Source organism: Notolepis coatsorum (assembly GCF_963971535.1).
Source record: "Notolepis coatsorum genome assembly, chromosome: 5".
In the NCBI taxonomy this organism is placed as follows: Eukaryota; Metazoa; Chordata; class Actinopteri; order Aulopiformes; family Paralepididae; genus Notolepis; species Notolepis coatsorum.
Window position 1 is genome coordinate 129,266,178 of NC_140169.1, and position 23,028 is coordinate 129,289,205.

The 23,028-nt window shown below is 42.2% G+C and overlaps 1 protein-coding gene across 1 annotated transcript in view; it reads left to right on the forward strand.

The window, feature by feature from the left end:
• The first annotated feature begins 1,302 nt into the window (after positions 1-1,302).
• The window catches only part of tiam2b (TIAM Rac1 associated GEF 2b), a 60,314-nt gene continuing 38,588 nt past the window's right edge, over positions 1,303-23,028 (forward strand). Inside the window, exon 1 of the mRNA XM_084314749.1 lies at positions 1,303-1,441. The gene's annotated coding sequence lies outside the window, so the exon portion shown is untranslated. The remainder of the gene's footprint in view (positions 1,442-23,028) is intronic.

Consider the following 23,028-nt stretch of genomic DNA (forward strand, 5'->3'; position numbering starts at 1 on the left):
AAACAGCGGATACAAAAAAGATATATTCTACAATGTAAGTAGCAGCAGTGTGTGTGTAATAAGTGTGCTTGTGTGGTGTGCAATAAATCACTCAAGGTGCTTTTGTGTGTCTGCTCATAGCTCATGTGATATTTCAGAGTCTGTCCGTGACCGTCAGTAGTCTGTTTGCCTGGTGGAAGTAGCTGTTCAGTGTTCTTTTGGATGTGGACCTGATCAAAGAAGATAAGTATCCCTGAAATGATTCCTGCACTGTCTGGGTCCATGCCCAGAGTATCTCAACATTTACCTTCCCCCTTGGAACATGCTACTGGTTAGACACCCACAGGGTTTCATTTCACAGGCCAGAACAGGAGGGGAGGGAGGGGGTGCCATAATAGTGGTTCGTTGACTAAATAGTTTCCCTTTGCCTGGTGGGGGATACACTAAAAAATTGAAACATCACATCAAATCAATTCAATTCCCGTGCTTTGACCATATAAGGTCGTGTCGGCCACATGCAATTACATTCGTCCATTTTATTTAATTTGATGTATGATTTACAATGATAGGCCCACACAGTGTGACCTTTTCTGTGTGAACTGAAAGAGCTGATAAGAGGACAAAGAGTGAATTGAGACCAGGCGCCTCTCGTTAGGGGATTATGGAAGGTCCCTGAGTCATGACATAAGGACAGTGTGGATTTATTTAGTGTGGGCTTTCCCTGCTGGTCTTAGCCATGGCCAAAATTAGTAAAGCCTACATTCATATGTGACCGTTAAAATGTGATTATAGTTTATGATTATGAGGCTATTGTGTTCCACACATCTATAGTGACGTGGAGAATATTAATATCCCAATTGTTGCGTACATTATTTTATCATGGGCATGGGGAATGTATGGTATATAGGATAACATAGACTAATGGTGCTAATATGTAAGGATAATGGATAGAGATTGGATGGTTTTGTAAGAGTTTACTGTTCATAATGAGATATTTCTTGGGTATACTGCTTTAAAAGACAATGTGCATATAGCCAATAATATTCAAACAGAGCAAATGCTGGGTAGGTGGCAGACTATAGGCTACTGCTACGAAATGCAAACTCTTTGGTCCTGACAGATAATTACGTAATATTGGGAACCACGGAGAGCATCTTTATGAATGTGGTCCATCAGAGAGAGGCGTGGCCTGCTGCTGACAGAACCTCCTCTTGTACTGTAGGCTAGTAGGCTACCCCGCCCTTACTGGAAGAATTGATGATTTTTGGCTACAGTACTAACTGTTCTTTCAAGACACTGCGATACACGTTCGTGCACATTGACGTCCCAATAGGCGGCGGTAGGGTAGGGGAAATAATATATGCCTAAAGCTTTTCTACAACGAAAGGTAAAACTTTTTTCACCGAAAGTCCGAGGATAAAGAACTGAAGACGGTCTCAAGAAAGTCCTCTCGGGTCAGTTGGTGAGTTCAGTCTGTTTATCATCGTTGTTGTTATGATCATAAAATGCGACGTTCAAATTAATTATTTCGCACTTTCTTTATAGTCTACAACTATTTCTTATGAGGTTGATTCTAGATGCATTGTATTATCTTTCCACTCATTCGCTTGTTTTCTAACTCAAGTGTGAGTGACCAAATGAACGCGAGTGTATAATAGCATCAACCGTGTGTCCAGCAGACCTGTCAAGTGTCTTCTGCACGTGACCATAATGTCTTCTGCACGCGACTCCTCTGACAGATGTCAGTGCATTTTACAAACGTCTACTGAACACCTATCAACGAGTCCCCTGTAGTTTTAGCGTATTTATTTAGTGATAATTTAGTTTTCCCTCCAAATTTGACATTACGGTAGTTAGTCATTATTCATTAGTTAATGAATGACAGTTGTTCACAATATTTGTTTGGACTTTCCGAGAAATAATACTGTACATTGAGTGATCCCATAATTTAATTGAATGTTTTTACAATACAAGTTTACTTTACAAAAGCCTATAACTGCAACCTCAGAAAGCTTACAGGTGTTGGATAAATCTTACTGACATAAATTCCGTTTTTGATTCATCATCACGTTTATCGATTTGAGAGATTCTTTGTTGAGCGACCTTCCTTTCAGTTGATAATGAGAACACCTGCTGCCACTCCACTACTGTATAGATCACATGTGTTGAGAGGCCACAATTGTTTTTCCTCTATGCTGATATCATGGTGATATGTTTCACAGTCAGATAGCATAGGTCCCTTTCCACTCTTTTTATGATGTGTGCTGATTTACACAGCAAGAAAATCAAGCCAGAAATCGACCTCATGTTAGCTATAAAACTGTCTCTTCTCGGTCTCTATTAAGTGGCTCGAGTTCCCTACACCCCCCGGTGTGTCTTTGTTGTGGTGGAAGTGGGGTCGCCAGGGCGTGGGGTGTTTGGACAGACTAAAGAGCACGCGAAAAGGCCAACTGGAGTCCTGGAGTGTGGCGGTGGGCCGAGCAAACACAGCTCACCGCCACAGGAAGCCTATGGCATGCTGATGGGCACAAAGAGAGTTCTGTCGTAGTAACCCAACCCCATAGTAACCGACCATCTCTGCCTACATCCATCTGCACACATGGCCTTTTATTTGTGTGCACTGGTGGCCAAACCATATACTTGACTTAACGAGCCCTCTTCACAGCAAACATTTTGACTTAGCATAGATGGGTAAACAGCCTAATTCCTTCCACGTCCCTAGTTGGTCGTAACTTTTAAATCACAAACAAATAAATGTGATAAAAAAAAAAAAAAAAAAAAAAAAATCATCTCTATTTTAGGTTAGGGTGGAGCATGAGGTATCCTAGGGTTATAGTAAAGCTTAGGTCTGGCATTGCAGCTTGACCAAGTGACAACTAATTAGCCTAGGGCATGGGGAAAAAAACTAAAGATGCAGGTAAACACAGGTGTAACCACAAACTATTCATTATCTATGGTAAGACCTGTGTTTACTCATCTGACTATGACACGTCAGAATATCTGCAGTGAAAAGGCCCTGTTAGATGATCAATGCGTAATTAGGATTTGGTAGTATTTTGGGAACATAATAGTTACTTGTGTGTGAGTCACGTAAATGAGACAATTCAGTTTGTTCAGAAAAAGAAAAAAAAAGTTCCCTGTGTAAATATTTTTCTCAAAGAGGTGCCAGCACTCTTTAAGTTTGATAGATTTACCTTGCGAATTGGTCGATCCTATCTGCTGATTGCAGCCAATTTTACAGCCCATTACCCTCTGGTCATTTGGAAACATACCTGGCCCTGTCCAGCATTTCCTGTTGTAGTTTAATGACGTTAGTCCACCTGATTATTGTCTTAAGATTGTAAGCATATGTTGGTCTACCGGAGCTGTGGAATGCCCTCCGTGGTCCAACATTACAGGTACACTACTATACTGACTTGTTTCCACAAACCATGGAGGTCTTCTGTTTATTTTGGAAACGGGCAAGTTTTGACTGCATGCGCGCCCAGCTTCCAGCTGCATGTGAAGTGTGAGCCTCTCTGAGTTGTAAAACAGAAGGTAACATTTACGTCAATAGTTATTATTGTTGTATGAAGATTGCCCCCCTACCCGCTGTTATGACTGCGTTTTACTCCAGACCAAATAAATATTATGTTGAAACCTGACCCCAAAGCCGCGGCTTTCGGTGGTCCCTGGGACGCCTTTGACCAAGCACGTTCCCAAGCTGCCAGAGTTTCTTTTTGTTTTTATTTTGTCAGTCAAAATGAGTGTTGGACAATCGATGCTTGGGTATGATAATGTGGTTATGATGTCATGGAGATTGAATTGGCTTAGCTCTGGTGTGACCCTACCTGGCCTCGGAGGGTCACGGTTGGGCGCTTGCCTTTTCTTTAAGTCAGTCATTATCATTCCCTGTCTGTCCACTGGGTCGCAACCTCCCAGGCCAGCTGGTCAATACTCAATAGTGACCACTCGCCCCTAATTGCAGCCCAATCAGAGATGCAGCCTAACTAGCATATCATCTCAAGCGTGTGCCTAAAAGCCACGTTTTCATTTGAGACATATGTTGTATGGAAAGGCTTTCGACCCATGACACGCAGCTGTGAGACTAGAGGAGGAATTACATGTTCAAATGCCTCTTATGGAACCAATCATTTCTCAAATCCAGTGCTGGTGTCTGGGATTGCTGAGTGGTCGTTCTGGACCTTATCTGACAATACAATTGGCACTTGCCATCCCACATCTCTAATTATAAGACTAAGCATTTGCTGAAGCTAGCAGCAATACTGTACCATTGCTCGCTAATCCCCGAGACGAAAAGTGTATAGTATCCTTCGCTGGTATCGGAGACCGAAAACGAGGTTGAGAACTGCTTCGAAAGATGATGTTTTGAAAGCGAATAATCAGTGGGAATTTGTTTTGGTGCACATCGCACCAAAGAGGACAGTGGAAGGGATATTCTCCTCCTCAGGCGTGTGTGAAGCCAATTTAATGTTGTGTTGCAGCAAGTTAATGAATAGTTGGCTGAATGGCCTGTGACTAAACGTTCATTTGGATATTTTCTGTGCTAATGAGAGCCCTGACAGTTTCCCGGTGGTCAGAGGCCTTTACATCTGTCAGTAACCCCTTTGCTGAGTGTGCTTTTGTCTTAAATGTGTAGCCTCTCATCATTTCACCAGAGCAGATGGCACAGAGTTCAGTGTTTCTATTTGATAAGATAAGATAGGATAAGATAAGATAAGATATTCCTTTATTGATCCCTGTAGGGAAAACCAGGTGTACCTGGGCAGGGCATACATATGGGCATAAATCCTCAGTGTAGAAATAGCAGTTTTAGTCTTAACTGGACTGTCCTACAGTATGAACAGTAGGCCTAAACGGATGGTTTGTGACACTATAGGAGTAGAGAAAAATCTCAAAGCAGATCAAATAAATAAAAAACAGTTTATTATTATAATTATTTTTACTTTGATAGAGACGGTTTGTGTGTCCAATCGTTCAAGTGAGGTTGGCTGATATAGAAAATGCAAACGTTATCATGAAGAGGTTAAGTGCGCAGGTTGCTTTTCCCAGCGTTAGTCATTGTGGGCCTACAGCCCGGCGTCATCACTTCTCCAGTAGCCAAGTGCCTTGATGTTCTTTGCGGCTTCATGTGGAAGAAGGTCTCTCTGTGTTCAGCTGTCTGGGTTCGGCTGGAATGTGCGGTGGATTTTCTACCTAATTAACCCCCATTTTCTCATGCAAGCCGGCACTTTTTCTTACGTGATGGAAAAATGCGATAGGCTTAGCTGTCCTGGGATCTGTTGTTATTCTTGTTAAGCCGCCCCGTGCACGACATTAGCCCGCGTACACTAGGCATGAAGAGCCCATGTAGTCCAAACAATGGGGTCTCTTTCTGTATGTGGCATTGTGAGTGCGGTGGTCCGAGGATGGAGATTTCGCTGAAGTAAAACTCAATTATAGCAGTCTGGACGATTAAAATACCTCTCTGGCCAATAAATGTAATTGGATGACCATTCCACCGTGATAGAGGTTGTTGTTGTTGTTGTTCTCATGAGTTTTGGCAGTTCAATTAGACTCTTTGAGATGTCGTTTCTGATTAGATTTCGTTGTACCGTTCTGTACTCGTAGTTTCCATGGCGTGAAAAACATGCTATGAAAAACAGTAGTCACACATTCGTCTGCTGCTCCTTCTTCTTCTTCTTCTTCTTCTTCTTCTTCTTCTTCTTCTTCTTCTTCTTCTTCTTCTTCTTCTTCTTCTTCTTCTTCTTCTTCTTCTTCTTCTTCTTCTTCTTCTGCTCCTTCTTCTGCTTCTTTTTCTGCTTCTTCTTCTTCTTCTTCTTCTTCCTCTTCTTCTGCTCCTTCTTCTGCTTCTTCTTCTGCTTCTTCTTCTTCTTCCTCTTCTTTCTTCTTCTTTCTCTTCTTCTGCTCCTTCTTCTTCTTCCTCTTCTTCTGCTCCTTATTTTTCTGCTGCTTCTTCTTCTTTCTTCTTCTTCTTCTTCCTCTTCTTCTTCTGCTGCTTCTTCTCCTTTTTTTTCTTCTTCTTCTCCTTCTTCTCCTCCATTTTCTTCTTATTTTTCTCATTCTTCTTCTTCTTCTTCTTCTTCTTCTTCTTCTTCTTCTTCTTCTTCTTCTTCTTCTTCTTCTTCTTCTTCTTCTTCTTCTTCTTCTGTTTTCAGAGTTGCACTTGGCCTGGACTTTTCTTTTCAACTGTTTTGAAGAGGTGACAGTTTAGCTAGTATTCCGACAAAAAGTCTGTCCTCCTCCTCACTTCCCTGTTGTGTTCCTGTTTTGTGTTGCCGCTATAAATAACAGAGCAATTAGTAGCAACCACAGACAAAACACTCAGTAAACCGGATTTCCATTAAATTTGTGAAACTGAGCATGTATCCTATATGCGCTTTAGTAACAATTAGTGAGCCACATGGTGTTTAACGCTCCATGCTGCAGCGTTCCATGTGATATTGGTCTATTGACGGCAGCCAGGATTCATATTTATGGCCTAAGGACTTATATGAAATGTTGAAAAATGGAACATACTTAGTGCTGACATATACATATTCAGATTCAGAATCAGATTCAGATTACTTTAATCGCCATTATGTTTACAAAACACATAGGAACATGATACGGCATATACAGTACAGTGCATAAACCTTTTTTTCCCACAAATAAAAAAGTGCAAAGTGTAAAGAAAGACTTCGCTGTGGAAGAGAAATAAACCATTTGGATATCTTTGTTTTACACTGGAGCGGCTGTGGACCTTATTTTTCTTTATCAACGAACGTACTACTCACGAGTAAGCAACTTTAACCAATAGAGTGGAATGTCGGCCCTGATACGTATATTGTGCGTGTGAACGTTGACATGAAAAGAAAAAAGGTTAAAAAAAATATTAAAAAAAGTGCAAAGAAATTAATTATTTTTCTTTCTTTTACGGTATCTCATGTGAATCGATACTCGGTAGTACCGATGTGTTTCGGTAAGTACCTTTAAAAGTACCGAATTCAGTACCCATCCCTAATAAGCAATGACGTTATAGTTTAAAGCTAAACTATACGTTTTTCTCTCTTGTTAGAAGAGGGATAACTTCTTCAGTTAGATTTGATTTGATCTTTATTTATCGTTCACATTTGAACCGATACGGTACCGGTACCTGTGAATCGATACCGGTACCTGCTTCTTCTTCTTCTTCTTCTTCTTCCTCTTCTTCTGCTCCTTCTTCTGCTTCTTCTTCTGCTTCTTCTTCTTCTTCCTCTTCTTTATTCTTCTTTCTCTTCTTCTGCTCCTTCTTCTTCTTCCTCTTCTTCTGCTCCTTATTTTTCTGCTGCTTCTTCTTCTTTCTTCTTCTTCTTCTTCCTCTTCTTCTTCTGCTGCTTCTTCTCCTTTTTTTTCTTCTTCTTCTCCTTCTTCTCCTCCATTTCTTCTTATTTTTCTCATTCTTCTTCTTCTTCTTCTTCTTCTTCTTCTTCTTCTTCTTCTTCTTCTTCTTCTTCTTCTTCTTCTTCTTCTTCTTCTTCTTCTTCTGTTTTCAGAGTTGCACTTGGCCTGGACTTTTCTTTTCAACTGTTTTGAAGAGGTGACAGTTTAGCTAGTATTCCGACAAAAAGTCTGTCCTCCTCCTCACTTCCCTGTTGTGTTCCTGTTTTGTGTTGCCGCTATAAATAACAGAGCAATTAGTAGCAACCACAGACAAAACACTCAGTAAACCGGATTTCCATTAAATTTGTGAAACTGAGCATGTATCCTATATGCGCTTTAGTAACAATTAGTGAGCCACATGGTGTTTAACGCTCCATGCTGCAGCGTTCCATGTGATATTGGTCTATTGACGGCAGCCAGGATTCATATTTATGGCCTAAGGACTTATATGAAATGTTGAAAAATGGAACATACTTAGTGCTGACATATACATATTCAGATTCAGAATCAGATTCAGATTACTTTAATCGCCATTATGTTTACAAAACACATAGGAACATGATACGGCATATACAGTACAGTGCATAAACCTTTTTTTCCCACAAATAAAAAAGTGCAAAACAGGACAAAACAGCGAGACAACGACAAGACAATAAAGTGCAATGGCTAAGGATATGTTGTCAGTGCAAAATAAAGTAAAAAATTCCAGCCCTAGCAGCTCGCCATAGAGGGGGGGGGGGGGGGTGGAGCAGGGGAACACCTGACTCATTTACTAGGCGAGCTGCTGAGGGAAGAAACTGAGTCTGTGGCGGGTTTTCAGTGTCTTGGGCAGCCGTAGCCGCTTGCCGTGGGGAAACAGGGTGAAGAGCTTGTGACCCGGGTGGGCGGGGTCTGCCATGATCTTCCTCGCCCTCCTCAAGGCCCTGGTGGAATGTAGAGACTCGAGGGATGGAAGGGAGCAGCTGATATACATATACATATACATACACTTCAACATACACTTCAACATAATATTGTCACATTGTGAATATCAGCCAAATATTAGGCTAATGTTCATTATAGGGAGCATCAGTTGATAATAGTGGGTCATTGACAGTATTTACATGCTGGGTGATCGGGCAGGGCACTATGACCTGAAATCTCCCCCGGTTTAATTATCACTTTTACCTCTGTAACAATACATTCAACAATATTCAATTTCTTTAAAACACCAGCACACTAATACCACATTTCTCTATCGTGTTGGACCTCTGTGAACATGATTGTAATGTTTGTCTGTGAACATGTTTGTAATGTTTTTCTGTCAACATATTTGTAATGTTTGCCTATCATCATGTTTGTAATATTTGCTTGTCATCATGTTTGTAATACTTGCCTGCCATCATGTTTGTAATGTTTGTCTGTGAACATGTTTGTAATGTTTGTCTGTGAACATGTTGTTGTGCCACACAAAATGAAAGAGCCTTTGCACCAGAGGAATCTGTTTACCTAACATACCAATTATCGGCAAAACTAGGGTGTGTGTCAGAGATTCATTATGTCACTATCGGTCGGTACATTTTTGGTTTATTGCCCAGCCCTACTGGGTGATCTGTCTGACCAGTGTTTATGTCAATATGGACTGGGAGGAAGGAACAGGCCAGTTTCAACTTTCTCCATTTATGTTGGATGCAGACGTGTCTTAATGGAAACCTCAAAACACTGGTTTTGGAAACGAAAGCCTCTTTGAATGTCATGATGCTGGCAGTCACCCCAGAGAGGAAGGTGGGTTAAGGGAGTTGTCCGCTAGCATACCTTAAACCCAAATCAAACAAGGCCAACAGTGTTCTTGGCAAGACCCTTTTTTTCATCACCTGCAAAAGGGAGTTGTGGATTCAGCTGAGCGAAGTGCTTCAGACCTCAGTCTTTTCAGAGACTCTCAGCCCTGTGGGGGAACTCTCGACAGCAGCAAAGAGCCGGGCTTAATGCTCCTGGATATGAATTTGTCACAGGTAGGGCTGGCTGGGTATCAAAATCCGATGCTTTTATGGATATCAATCAATTGCTTCAATACTATCAAGTATCGAAAAATGTGGCGCACCACGTAATTGCACTCGCAGTAACGCAGCCGTCCCGGGTTCGACTCCAGCCCGGAGACCTATGCTGCACGTCTTCCCCCACATCTTCTCCCAACTTTCCTCTCTACCGGGTCTATCCGAAACAAATAAAGCTGTAAAATGCCAAAAATATATAATAATAAAAAATGAAAAGTATTGAAAAATGCTATGGTATCGAAATTTGGTATCGAATGACACTGTGTTCGATACCAGATTTCGATACATAAGTAGTTAATATCATCAGTGTCAGTTGAGCCAATAAGCATGTTTGTTCCAAGATATAACATTTCTTCTTAACCACAATCATCCAAAATGTAACAAAAGCCTCCGATTGGCTCAGCACACAGCACACGCAACGCACAGAACTTGGCAAAGAAAGGTATTGAAAAAAGCATATTGCCATTTAATATCTGTTTTCAACTTTTCATACATGTAATGTACTCTGCACTCTGCCTCGGCGTGGAGACTTTTAAAAGCTTCACTTAAGCAATCTTCTCAAATTACTGGCCATTTTATAAACATAGATGTCGCTCGCTGCCTGCCCTCTGATGAATGCAAACATTTCCCATTCTACATACATTATTTCCAGGGCAAAAGTAAATCTTAACCATATATTTCCACGATAATGAGGATTATTTGGTGCCCACAGCTGTAATTTAGCGAGTTCTCTGTCTCCACCAGCGGACCGAGCGGCTCTGGGGCTGGAGCCCTGAGGGGGGGAGAGGGGGTTAGGGTAAGGGACACGTTTTCCTGACAGGGGTGGAAAAACAGCCCACAGCACCACAACGCAGCCACACTGCAAACCCGTGGCTCTTATTAGGGTCTCTCTGATGCCATTTCACAATAAATTTGATCTTATCAATGTCTCAATTTGACTAATGAGGGCCCATGGCGGCCCAGTGTGGCCGTGTCTCTCTCTCTCCCGCATTTGTCTGCGGCTGAATCGGATCTCTTTCAGTGCGGTTCACCTCTTAACGAGGCAGACCTGACCCAGACTGCAGATGGGCAAGAGGAAGAGTTTGTCTCCATTTCTGAAATTAGTGTCAAGTTGACACAACGTTAATCGTTTTATTCCGTGCGTATGGCTCATCCTGGAGAAACAGTTTTTAAAATTATTTTATTATATTTATGTATGTATGTCTTTATTTAACTAGTTTATTGCACTGCACTATTGCACTATTTTACTCTGTATATTCTATTTTACTATTTTATTACTGTCTATTTTCAAATTGACATAGAATAAAAATGTAAACAAAGAGGCCTATTAACTCATTCAGCGCCAGTCACGATGATAGTCGGGTTAACTCGCCATCGCTTGAGCACCAATCACGACTATAGTCGGGTTTTAATCGTTATTTCTTTTATTAGCGATATCCATTCATTTTCATCCATCCAGCCTGATGTTATCGTTGGGAATGGGTCTGAGCTTGCAAAAGGGCAAATACCGCCGCCTTCGCCTTCCAGCTGGTATTGCACTCCACTGGGAATGGTGTAGTTTATTTTCTGAGCCGTGCGGGCGGGGTTTAAATACTCAGGCGAGGTAGGTCTATACAACGATGGCATGGAACAGTAACCCCGCCCACCCGTATCATATGTAACGGTCGGTAATGTGGGACGGACCTCCACGAGCAGTATTTGGAATGGCGATCAGATAATTTGATTATTTCTTTTGCATTACATCAGATACAAGGTAAGAACACTATATATAAATTTGACCGTTGATCTGATATTTATTTCTACCCCGATCGACGCTGTCTCTGTGTGTGTGTGACTGTGTGCCGTTGAGTGCAGGAGGCGACTGGGGGAGCCTCGTGCTATGAGGCCCTTTTCATTCTTGCACGAGGAAGGATAATAATGATGATCTAGCGTTGATTTCAGGAAGATTCGATAATCAGGTGAAAAATGACAACGTGTTTAGTGTATTCCACTAAAGGGCCATTATCGCGTCTTTTCCTGGAATGACTCAGAATCACCAAAACTATATTCATATTCAAAACGGTATAAAACGGAAATGTACAGATGAAAAAACAATCCGTTTTGTACATGTACATGGAAGCAACTCATTGATAATTGACGGGTGTATTAGACCCATAGCTATAATTTAAGATATATTTTAAGCACTCGCAAATCTCGCAGTCCCCCCATTGATTAAAGCGGTGGCGTTCTAGACCTATTGCGCTTTAACACTTTCAGAGCCCAATCTTAATTCCTTTTTACCCCCTTGAATGCCCAGCACCACTTCAATGTTAACGTTAATATCGCCTAATCTATGTTTTAAATTATGGCTATGTGTCTAATCTGCCCGTCGCTTATCAAAGACTCATTTTCCAGTCAACATTGTCGTAGCAGATTGTTTTTTTATCGGTTCATTTCCGTTTTCTAGCATTTTGAAAAGCACTCGTTTTCACGGAAAAAAATAAGACATTCCATGATAATCGCCCTTTACTGGAATATTCTAGAACGTTGTAATTTTTCTGCCTATTTATGAATCGTTTTCAAATAAACGCTAGATTATCGATAGTATATGTGTACGCATGCACGCTCGTGCCGCAAGCTGAAAATTGATTCACCTAGTTCCTGACCGCTCGAACAGTCAAACAGCCATATCACATAATCACCTAAAATCTTATATCTCCGTGAAAACGGGTCTGATTATCCTAAGACTGGTAACATAGATTCCTTACCTGAGATCAGATGGTATCCAAATGGATTATTCCAATTCCTGATCGCCATTCGAAAAAATCAAACCTTTTATTGATCCACCGCGTATACTGTAAAAACACATAATCCCTGCTGCTCTGAGGCTCCAGAGTGAAGCTGATCGACGCCGGTTGCATGAGTGAGAAGTAAAATGTGGAGTCCGGGTTTTTTTTTCTCATTCATTTTCATTGAGTTCAATCCAAAAGGGTGAATTACCATCTGGGAGACGATAGGGGGCGCTTTTTTCCACATCTGAGCGCCTGGGGTGGCTGAATTTCAAACGGTAGACTCGGTTGATGAAATATGAATTCAGATCGCTAATAAAAAAAAAATCGAAGTGTTAAGCTCCGGCGCAGAATGAGTTAACACATTCACGGCCAGGGGTCGCTGTTTACCTTCTGGGTAGAACGCCAGCGCTTTGTTCAATGGGGCACTTTGTTCACTTGCGAGTGCTTAAAATATATGAAATATTATAGCTATGGATCGTATGAAGTCGATTGTCAGTGAGTTGCTTCCAGTCAACATGCACAAAACAGTTGTCATTTTCCGCCTGATTATCTAATCATCCTGAAATCAACGCTAGATTATCGTTATTATCCTTCCTCATGCAAGAATGAAATGTGGTTTAGACCGGCGCCACCAACGGCACACACACACACACACACACACACACACACACACACACACACACACACACACACACACACACACACACACACACACACACACACACCTTCAAAAAAATATCAGATCAACGCAAGATTTGATATATAGTGTTCTTACCTTGTCTCTGATGTAATGCAACAAAAAAAATCCAATTATCTGATTGCCATTTGAAGTACTGGGCGTGGAGGTCTGTGCCACGTTCTCCAGCATTGCATATGAAGGGGGGGGGGGAGCAGCCTCGTAGATGTATCGTTGTAACAGGTTACCTCGCCGGAGTATTTAAACCCCACCCAATACGGCTCAGCTCGGCCCAGAAGAAAAATACATGGTTTCTAATGGAGTGCAATGCGTTAGGGGGCGGTATTGACCGCCTGCAATCGCAGACACACTCAGAACAGCATGCACAAGGTGCCTCGATGAATTATGAATGGAAATAACGAGTTAAAAACGTATATATATACGTGAATGGCCCCGGATGTGTTAAGATGCTAGATCCTAATAGTGCGGTGGCTTAGCACCAGATTTGAGAAGGATGTGGACACGCCGGACAAAAGCACCAAATTTTCCCCACGTGTTCCTCATCATCATAGCTTTCATTTTGGGGTAGGGGCCACGTCATCATGATGGATTTCAAGATGGCCGCCATGTAAAATCAAGGTTCTGCCCATTAATAAATATCTTGGTCCATAGCGGGTTCAATATTTGAGCGAACACAAAGGTATTGGTATCCCTGTAAACTAGAGAAGCTAAGCTTTCTATTGGTATCATTTTCATTAAGCCCAACTGTTGGGAAGGGGGTTTTAATAGGCAATGATTCAAAATTATGTTAAATTTTCACCTAGAAAAAACTGCCATGCTCATCTTCCAAAAGGTCCCTTGGATATTCACATGAATATATCAGAGTGCACATTGGTTTTATAGGTACTGTAACTGAGGGGTACAATTCCCTGACTGTATTGTTAGATATGATATTTAATACCACTACCTCATGTACTTTAACTTCTGGCCACCCAGTACAAGATATAAGTATGATGAACACTTTCCCACCTGATGAAACGAATCCACACAAATGTACCAAATCGAAGGTTTAATACAGCAAAGGGTGTATACAACGATCACTTAATTACATTTATGATTTGAAATATGAAATATGCACTTTTATGGCAAATGAGTATTCGTAGGTAAATCAACATTGAATGTCCAATCTCTGGTTGCGCAGGGAGTAAGTATACAACCTGGAATATTTAGGAAACGATAGCGATGGTACTTAAATGATTATAGCTGGATACACTAAGGGGGGGGGGGGGTCCCGCTGGTTGTAAGACAGTAGGAGGGGGGGGTTAGAGAAGCCGCTGGCGGTATCCCATCTGGCCGACGGTGTCTTGGGAGAATCCAAAGTCTTGGACACGGTGCCCACAGAACCTCGGACCGCAGACGAATACAGCTGGACCCTCTGTGGAACGGTATCTGCCGGTCCACAACGGAGAGACGTGAGGCGACCTCACGTGTAGAGCGCCGTCTCACCTGGAGTCCTCTCCGGGGGGTAATTCCAACACTCAGCAGTGTTGGCCTTTATCCATGGAATAATCAAAGCACACAAAGCATAATCCAAGCCGTGGAAGGCTCGCCGTCGTCCGGGTAGAGTAATCCAATATACAGGTCCAGTCGCTCTTGGCCCGGAGCTCCTCGGATGCAATCACCACTAGGGGTCTGACCAGCCTGGTTAAGTGTCCAGATAACGTCAGGAACGATGGGGGTACTGATAACTTTAGAACTCTAACCGAACGATGCACCATACATAAATAGACTATTATTAGCTTAATAGAATACGTCCAACTCGACGGTATAGTGCCAAACTATGACTATTCAACTATTAATCTACATGATATCTCAATGCCTATTCTGGGCCAAGTAGGCCTTACTACACCGCACGTGCGTCGTGGGGAGGCTTTGCGTCTGTCACTCTGTTGGAGGGTAAAGAACTGGACTAAAAAGAAAGTTCTACTTTACTAGCGCCATATATATATGCGCTATGAACAAATAGTACCATTCGTATTTCGCCCGACATATTACTGCGCGGAACCGGGGGTTGCCACGACATGTTAGGCGGCACGATTGAACTTGGACCTAGGGGTATGGCAACCTGGCGCCAGGTTCTCGTCCAATGGTAGAATGAAACTATTATGGGCTGTTTAGTAGAAACGGGGATATTCAATGCATATTGTACAAGGAATATACAGGGGATATCAAACGATATACAAATACAATTAAATATATATATATAAATAAATATATATATTCGGTTTAATCTGATCCTTCACAACAGGTACCCACAAGCCTCTTCTTTCCAGACATACCCACTTTGTCCAACTTGCATGCTATTTGGGGCAATAATCAAGCAGGTTTGTGCATGTGGTACAAATGTGTCGAACATTCTAACAACTGCCAAAGATGTGAATGTTGGGTTAGGGTTTGTTGTTAGAATGTTGAACATAGAAGATCAATTTTGGTGTCAAACTATACATTTTCTGGGTCAATAAATGTGTTAATGCTATGAAGAATGTCACCAGATGAATATTTGTACCATTCTAACAACATATTTACATAATTTTTTACTTGTTTAACAGTCAGACATGCATGAATCGAATAGACATTTTATTAGGATCACTCGTTACATTTATTATTATTATCATAACTCTTTAGCCCGTATAGGCGTATTTAACTGTTATGGAGATATTTTCGCGGGTCTTGTGTAGTGGTCTCGTGCCCGCAAAAATATCAAAATGTTTCATAAAAGGTCCCACGGTATACTGGCCAGCTCTCAGTGCGCGTCTCGTGACAGCTGTCGTGGACAGCGTGATAAGGGACATGTTTAAAAAGGCAAAACATAATATAACCGGTAAGTCAAGTGTCATTACTTTAGTTATCAAAGCTGGAATCTCTGGACATAAGCAATAGGGATGGGTACCGTTCACATTTGAACCGACACGGTACCGGTACCTGTGAATCGATACCGGTACCCAACGGTACCCTTTTTCTGTACTTTAGTCTCTAAAAATGTAATCTACCTACCTCAGTCAAAAAAGAAATATCCAAACTTCAAATAACTACACTTTCGACCGTTTTCGGCTTGCCATTGCCCCGACTGCTTTGTTGTTGAATCAAGTCAAATCCTAGGTAAGTGTATTGTAGAGGAGCCAAAGCTATATATTTAGGTTATTGTATTATATGAATGTTTATATGTTTATTTTTATAACCTTACATTGAAACGGCATTAGGAATATTGATTGGATTTAGATAAAGTCATTGAACCGTATTATTTGTCATAATAGAACCTTCTAGAACATTCGGTATGATGTCATAGTCAACCATTCTAGAACATTTGTGATGTCACAGTACGCTGTCATAATGGAACATTCTAGAGCATTCGTGATGTCACAGTATGCTGTCATAATCAAACATTCTAGAACAGTTGTGTATCTATATATATTCAACAATTCTCTCTGAAGATCTCATTGTGCATCTTGAAACAGTGCTAAGCAGTACTGAACAGATAGACTAAACAACATAGATTGAAGCCTGCATCTCTCAACCAAGGTGCCTTGCCGACCATTTTGCTGTGGAAAGAGCCGGCAAGTTGATTTATGGCTTTCAGGTGAGGAGGAATTTTCATGTGTCGAGACGGCGGTGATTTTGGAGACGGGGAAAATACAGTTTTCTTACCTTGTAGTGACGTGAATATTTAGGAAAATAGCTTTAGGATCACTTCTGTAAAGAAAGACTTCGCTGTGGAAGAGAAATAAACCATTTGGATATCTTTGTTTTACACTGGAGCGGCTGTGGACCTTATTTTTCTTTATCAACGAACGTACTACTCACGAGTAAGCAACTTTAACCAATAGAGTGGAATGTCGGCCCTGATACGTATATTGTGCGTGTGAACGTTGACATGAAAAGAAAAAAGGTTAAAAAAAATATTAAAAAAAGTGCAAAGAAATGAATTATTTTTCTTTCTTTTACGGTATCTCATGTGAATCGATACTCGGTAGTACCGATGTGTTTCGGTAAGTACCTTTAAAAGTACCGAATTCAGTACCCATCCCTAATAAGCAATGACGTTATAGTTTAAAGCTAAACTATACGTTTTTCTCTCTTGTTAGAAGAGGGATAACTTCTTCAGTTAGATTTGATTTGATCTTTATTTATCGTTCACATTTGAACCGATACGGTACCGGTACCTGTGAATCGATACCGGTACCCAACGGTACCCTTTTTCTGTACTTTAGTCTCTAAAAATGTAATCTACCTACCTCAGTCGAAAAAAAATATTCAAACTTCAAATAACTACACTTTCGACCGTTTTCGGCTTGCCATTGCCCCGACTGCTTTGTTGTTGAATCAAGTCAAATCCTAGGTAAGTGTATTGTAGAGGAGCCAAAGCTATATATTTAGGTTATTGTATTATATGAATGTTTATATGTTTATTTTTATAACCTTACATTGAAACGGCATTAGGAATATTGATTGGATTTAGATAAAGTCATTGAACCGTATTAAGGCCCTCCCATAGTCGAGCAGACTGTACACAGAGCAGACTCCGCGGAGGTCCGCGCGGACTCTTTGAGCTTTGATCTCAGCGGACAGCAGACCCACAGCAGAGTCCAAGTGCGAAGCTCCTATTTTCTGACGCGCGGACGTCCGCGCCGCTGACTTGGTGTCACACAAAACGCTGCTCTGCGTTTTGGTTGACATCGAACTGCATTTAATGTGACGCCGATCTGCATTTTACTCTGACCACTCAAGAGAGATGTTTGAATGGCTTTTCTAAATGAAGTGTGTAAAATTGCCAGTTTTATTTCGAAATATTGGAAACGGATAACATAGAATGTTATCTCCGTTTCCAATATTTTGAAATAAAACTGGTGCTTTTATTTCATGCATTGTCATTTCAGCACCACGCGCTGTCCACCTCAAGCCTATATACCTGTTATTCAAGTGCGTAAAACTGCCCGTTTTATTATCGAAATATTGGAAACGGAGATAACATACTCTTTATTTTGACATCGGATGACGACGACATGACAGAAGTTGAACAGCGTGGGGACAATTGTGTAAACTGGCGCGTGACATGTAGGAAATTGGTCCGCGGAGGTCCGCTCGACTATGAAAGCTCAAAGAGTCCAGTGGACCTCCGCTGAGTCCAGTCCGCGTACAGTCTGCTCGACTATGGGAGGGCCTTATTTGTCATAATAGAACCTGCTAGAACATTCGTGATGTCACAGTATGATGTCATAGTCAACCATTCTAGAACATTTGTGATGTCACAGTATGCTGTCATAATGGAACATTCTAGAGCATTCGTGATGTCACAGTATGCTGTCATAATCAAACATTCTAGAACATTTGTGTATCTATATATATTCAACAAGTCTCTCAGGGCAAAGGGAAGGAGTCGGGTTGTGACAGAATGGAGTATAGTGGGGAGGAGAGTGAGAAAGAAGGGTGGGAAAGGGTGGGGAAGAAGAGGAGGGTAAGTGAGGGAAAGGGGAGGAACGACAGCGATGGGGGCGAGAATAGCCAGGGCAAGGGTAAGGGGTCGGGTGGTGACGATATGGAGAAGGAGGAGAAGAAGAGGGAGGTAAGAGAGGGGAAGGAGAGCAAGAGGAAGAAAGTGAGGGACGATAGCTCAAGTGGGTCAGAAGGCGAGGGTGGAGGAAATGATGTTGCAGAAGTGATTCATATAGTGGTTAGGCTTGAGGGGGAGAGGGGGAGTAAGGAAAGTAGGTAGGCTCGAGTTGCCCAAACTCATTGTCGAGCAATTAGGTGAGGTAAAGTACGCGAGAGTTTTGTGGGATGGTAATCTGGCCATAGGGTGTGGTAGTGAGGAGCAGGTGGAGAGGGCTAGGAAGATGAGGAGCATTGGTGGGGTGGGTATAAGTAAGGTAGCGAGAGTAGGGGAGAAGAGGGAGGGGGGATGTAAGGGGGTGATAGCTGTGTAGTTTGACATAGGGGTGGACGGTATAAACGGTATATGGTATAAATGGTATGAATTTGCGCTATGGTATGGATTTTGACTATACCTTGTAACCGGTAGAGCAGCTCTAAAATAGCAATGACGTCATGTAACCACAGCCAGGGCGCGACTATTTCACTCGTATTTGCCCCTAAAAATAGATAGAATTAGTCATAATAGATGTGCAAACTGGAAAAAGTTATTTAGGAGCACAGAGGCTTCACGCAGTGGGCGTGTCAACGCGCAATTGTCATTTCATAATACACAGACGCAAACTAGCTCTTCCACCCTGCGTTTGAAGGCTGTGTGACAACTTCTCTCGCAAGTCGCACAGTTTCTATGTGTAATGTAAACTCTGCGACGAGTCCAATGGTCTAACATGCTTTGCATCCTCGCCATTCTGGACCATACCGTCCAGCCCTAGTTTGACACCAAAATTGATCTTCTATGTTCAACATTCTAACAACAAACCCTAACCCAATGTTCGACACATTTGTACCACATGCACAAACCTGCTTGATTATTGCCCCAAATGCAAGTTGGACAAAGTGGGTATGTCTGGAAAGAAGAGGCTTGTGGGTACCTATAAAACCAATGTTCACTCTGATATATTCATGTGAACAGCCAAGGGACCTTTTGGAAGATGAGCATGGCAGTTTTTTCTAGGCTAAAATGTTACATCATTTTGAATCATTGCCTATTAAAACCCCCTTCCCAACAGTTGGGCTTAATGAAAATGGTACCAATGGAAAGCTTAGCTTCTCTAGTTGTGTTCGCTCAAATATTGAGCGCGCTATGGACCAAGATATTTATTAATGGGCAGAACCTTGATTTTACATGGCAGCCATCTTGAAATCCATCATGATGATGTGGCCCCTACCCCAAAATGAAAGCTATGGTGATGGGGAACACGTGGACAAAATTTGGTGCTTTTGTCTGGCGCGTCCACATTTTTTTGCTAAGCCACCGCACTATAATGTGAAAAACTATCCTAATGCTTAACGTAATGCTCTATGCCTTGTCTATTTAGTTGCTATCTATTTTATGCTTGTTTTTCTTTTTTGATCCACTTTTTCTCCCATTTTTCTATATTTTCTCCCATCCCAATTTCGTATCATCCAATTCAACCCTCCCCTGTCACGAACGCTGTTTCTTGCCTCCCACAAGCCAGCTGCAATGTGGACTAAGTCATACATAGCACAAGTCCCCTCCGGTACTTGAGGTAACAGCAGTCGCATCTTTTCACCTGCGCAGCTCGATCTCTCAGTGGCGAGGAGTAACGCGTGGGAGGCTCACGCTGCCCCCGACACTTCCTGATTCTACTGCGCAGGCGCACCAACCGACCTGTAGGAGTCGCTGTCCACAACGCCCGATCCCCACCCATCAGTTTCCCACCCCCTAATACGGCCAATGTGTATTAGTATGAACGACCAGCTAAACTGAAAGCAATGTGGAGTGCTGGGCTCGAACAGGCAAGCCCAGCGTCTCCGTCATTTGTGGCGAGCGCCTTGCCCACTATGCCACGTAGCCGCCCCTATTTTATGCTTGTTTTATACTTATTTTATGTCTGCACTGACTTTATGCATTGCTCTTGATCTGCCAATTTTGTGTTCATTTTATGATTTTATCTTTTTTACTGCTGTAAAGCACTTTAAGCTGCAATGTTTTGTATGAAAGGTTATTATTATTATTATTATTATTATTATTATTATTATTATTATTATTATTATTATTATTATTATTATTATTATTATTATTATTATTATTATTATTATTATAATATTTATATATATTTGAAGCATTTCCGCTTTATTATATAGTACAATGTAGAGGGACAAGGAGCATAGTAAATAGAGTATAGAGTAAAAAGAGGACATCATGCAACAAAGATCCTGGACTGGAATGGAACCCGGGGACCTGGCAGTCATGCGGTGCTGACTGTGTGCGTCACCGGGACACCTTCACATTTACATACTGTAGCCTGCTTGTGTCTGGAGACGCGTGTTGAGCCACAGTGTCCTCCCCTGTCCTCTCACTCTGCTGTTACATCATCAGGTTTTCCCAGACCTCCCTCTCTCTTAATGAGCGAGCGCCATAACAAGACTTCTCCCTCCCATAGTCTTTATGGCCACAGCTGCACTTCATTACTGATCTAATGGTCCTCCTCCTCCGTTCCCTGTTCCCACCGCATGATAAGCCCAGAAAGTCCAGTCACATGAGTCCACGCACATGCTCACACACACACACACACACACACACACACACCTACACACACACACACACACACACACACACACACACACACACACACACACACACACACACACACACACGCACACACACACACACATGCATACACACACACACATGCATGCATACACACAGACACACACACATGCATACACACACACATGCATACACACACATACACACATGCACACACTTGTACACACACACACACACACACATACACATGCATACACACACATGCACACACAGACTCATGCACACACGCACACACACACACACACATGCATACACACACACATGCATGCATACACACAGACACACACACATGCATACACACACATACACACATGCACACACTTGTACACACACACACACACACACATACACATGCATACACACACATGCACACACAGACTCATGCACACACTCGTACACACACACACACACACACACACACACACACACACACACACACACACACACACACGCACACACACACACACATGCATACACACACACACATGCATGCATACACACAGACACACACACATGCATACACACACACATGCATACACACACATACACACATGCACACACTTGTACACACACACACACACACACATACACATGCATACACACACATGCACACACAGACTCATGCACACACTCGTACACACACACACACACGCACACTCACAGACACACACACACACACACACACACACTAGTGCATGCACATTAAATTCTCTCATTAAAGATAAAGTAAAACAGAGGCTCCCATTATTGACCTAGGCTATCTCCTCTGACCTAGGCTGACCTCCTCTGACCTCTAAAGCATAATGAACATGTATCTTCCATACCGTAGGCTCTATATTATTATTACTAGTATATGAATACACGTTTCCCTTCTCAGTGGAGCCATTCTTTTTTACAGGGACCCCATTTTTCATCAGGGACCCCACACCGGGTCCTGACCCCCAACACGGTATATTACCAGTATATTACCAGTATATTACCAGTATATTACCAGTATATTACCGGTATATTACCAGTATATTACCAGTATATTACCAGTATATTACCAGTATATTACCGGTATATTACCAGTATATTACCGGTTGCTTTTTAATGTTCACTAACGGATACAGAAACAAAGCTTCTAAACACGGCGGCCCAATCCATAATGAAACTCATTTCCTCTAAACATGGAGCTACATTAGAATCGGTTCATATCCTGTTCTTTACAGAGGCAGCCCAGGGGACTCATCCATCCAGAGAGAGAGAGGGTAAGAGAGAGAGAGAGAGAGAGAGACACGGTTGTCTGTGCTGCCATTTGCTTCTGGACAGGGACTGTAAGAGCAGGTTTGGTCTCTTGGGTGTGAATGTTGGACTTAATCCCCCGCAGATGAAGGGGTTTAATGTGTAGAACCCCCCCCCCCCCGACCTGTCCTTAATTGTCTTCCACAATAGATTTCTAGGAACCTTATCACGCTGTTCTGCACCTGAGCGTTAGGGTTAAACGTTTCAATGCATGCAGGCAGTGTAGGAATACATGTTTGAGTTGATGATTTGTGTGGACCCTACATACAGTCTACACTGGCATTACATCCACTTGAGTGTGTGTCTTCTAACTGTATACTGGCGTGCTGCTTGTACCAGTGTATGAAATACTCATATTTCCCTGCATGTCACTTTTTCCATTTCGCCTTCCTTTCTCTCTCTCTCAATTTCCCCCCTCTTAACAGCACACATTGTACAGTTCTCTCTCTCTTCTCTCTCTCTCTCTCTCTCTCTCTCTCTCTCTCTCTCTCCCTCTCTCTCTCTCTCTCCCTCTCCCTCTCCCTCTCCCTCTCTCTCTCTCTCTCTCTCTCTCTCTCCTCTCTCTCTCTCTCTCTCTCTCTCTCTCTCTCTCCTCTCTCTCTC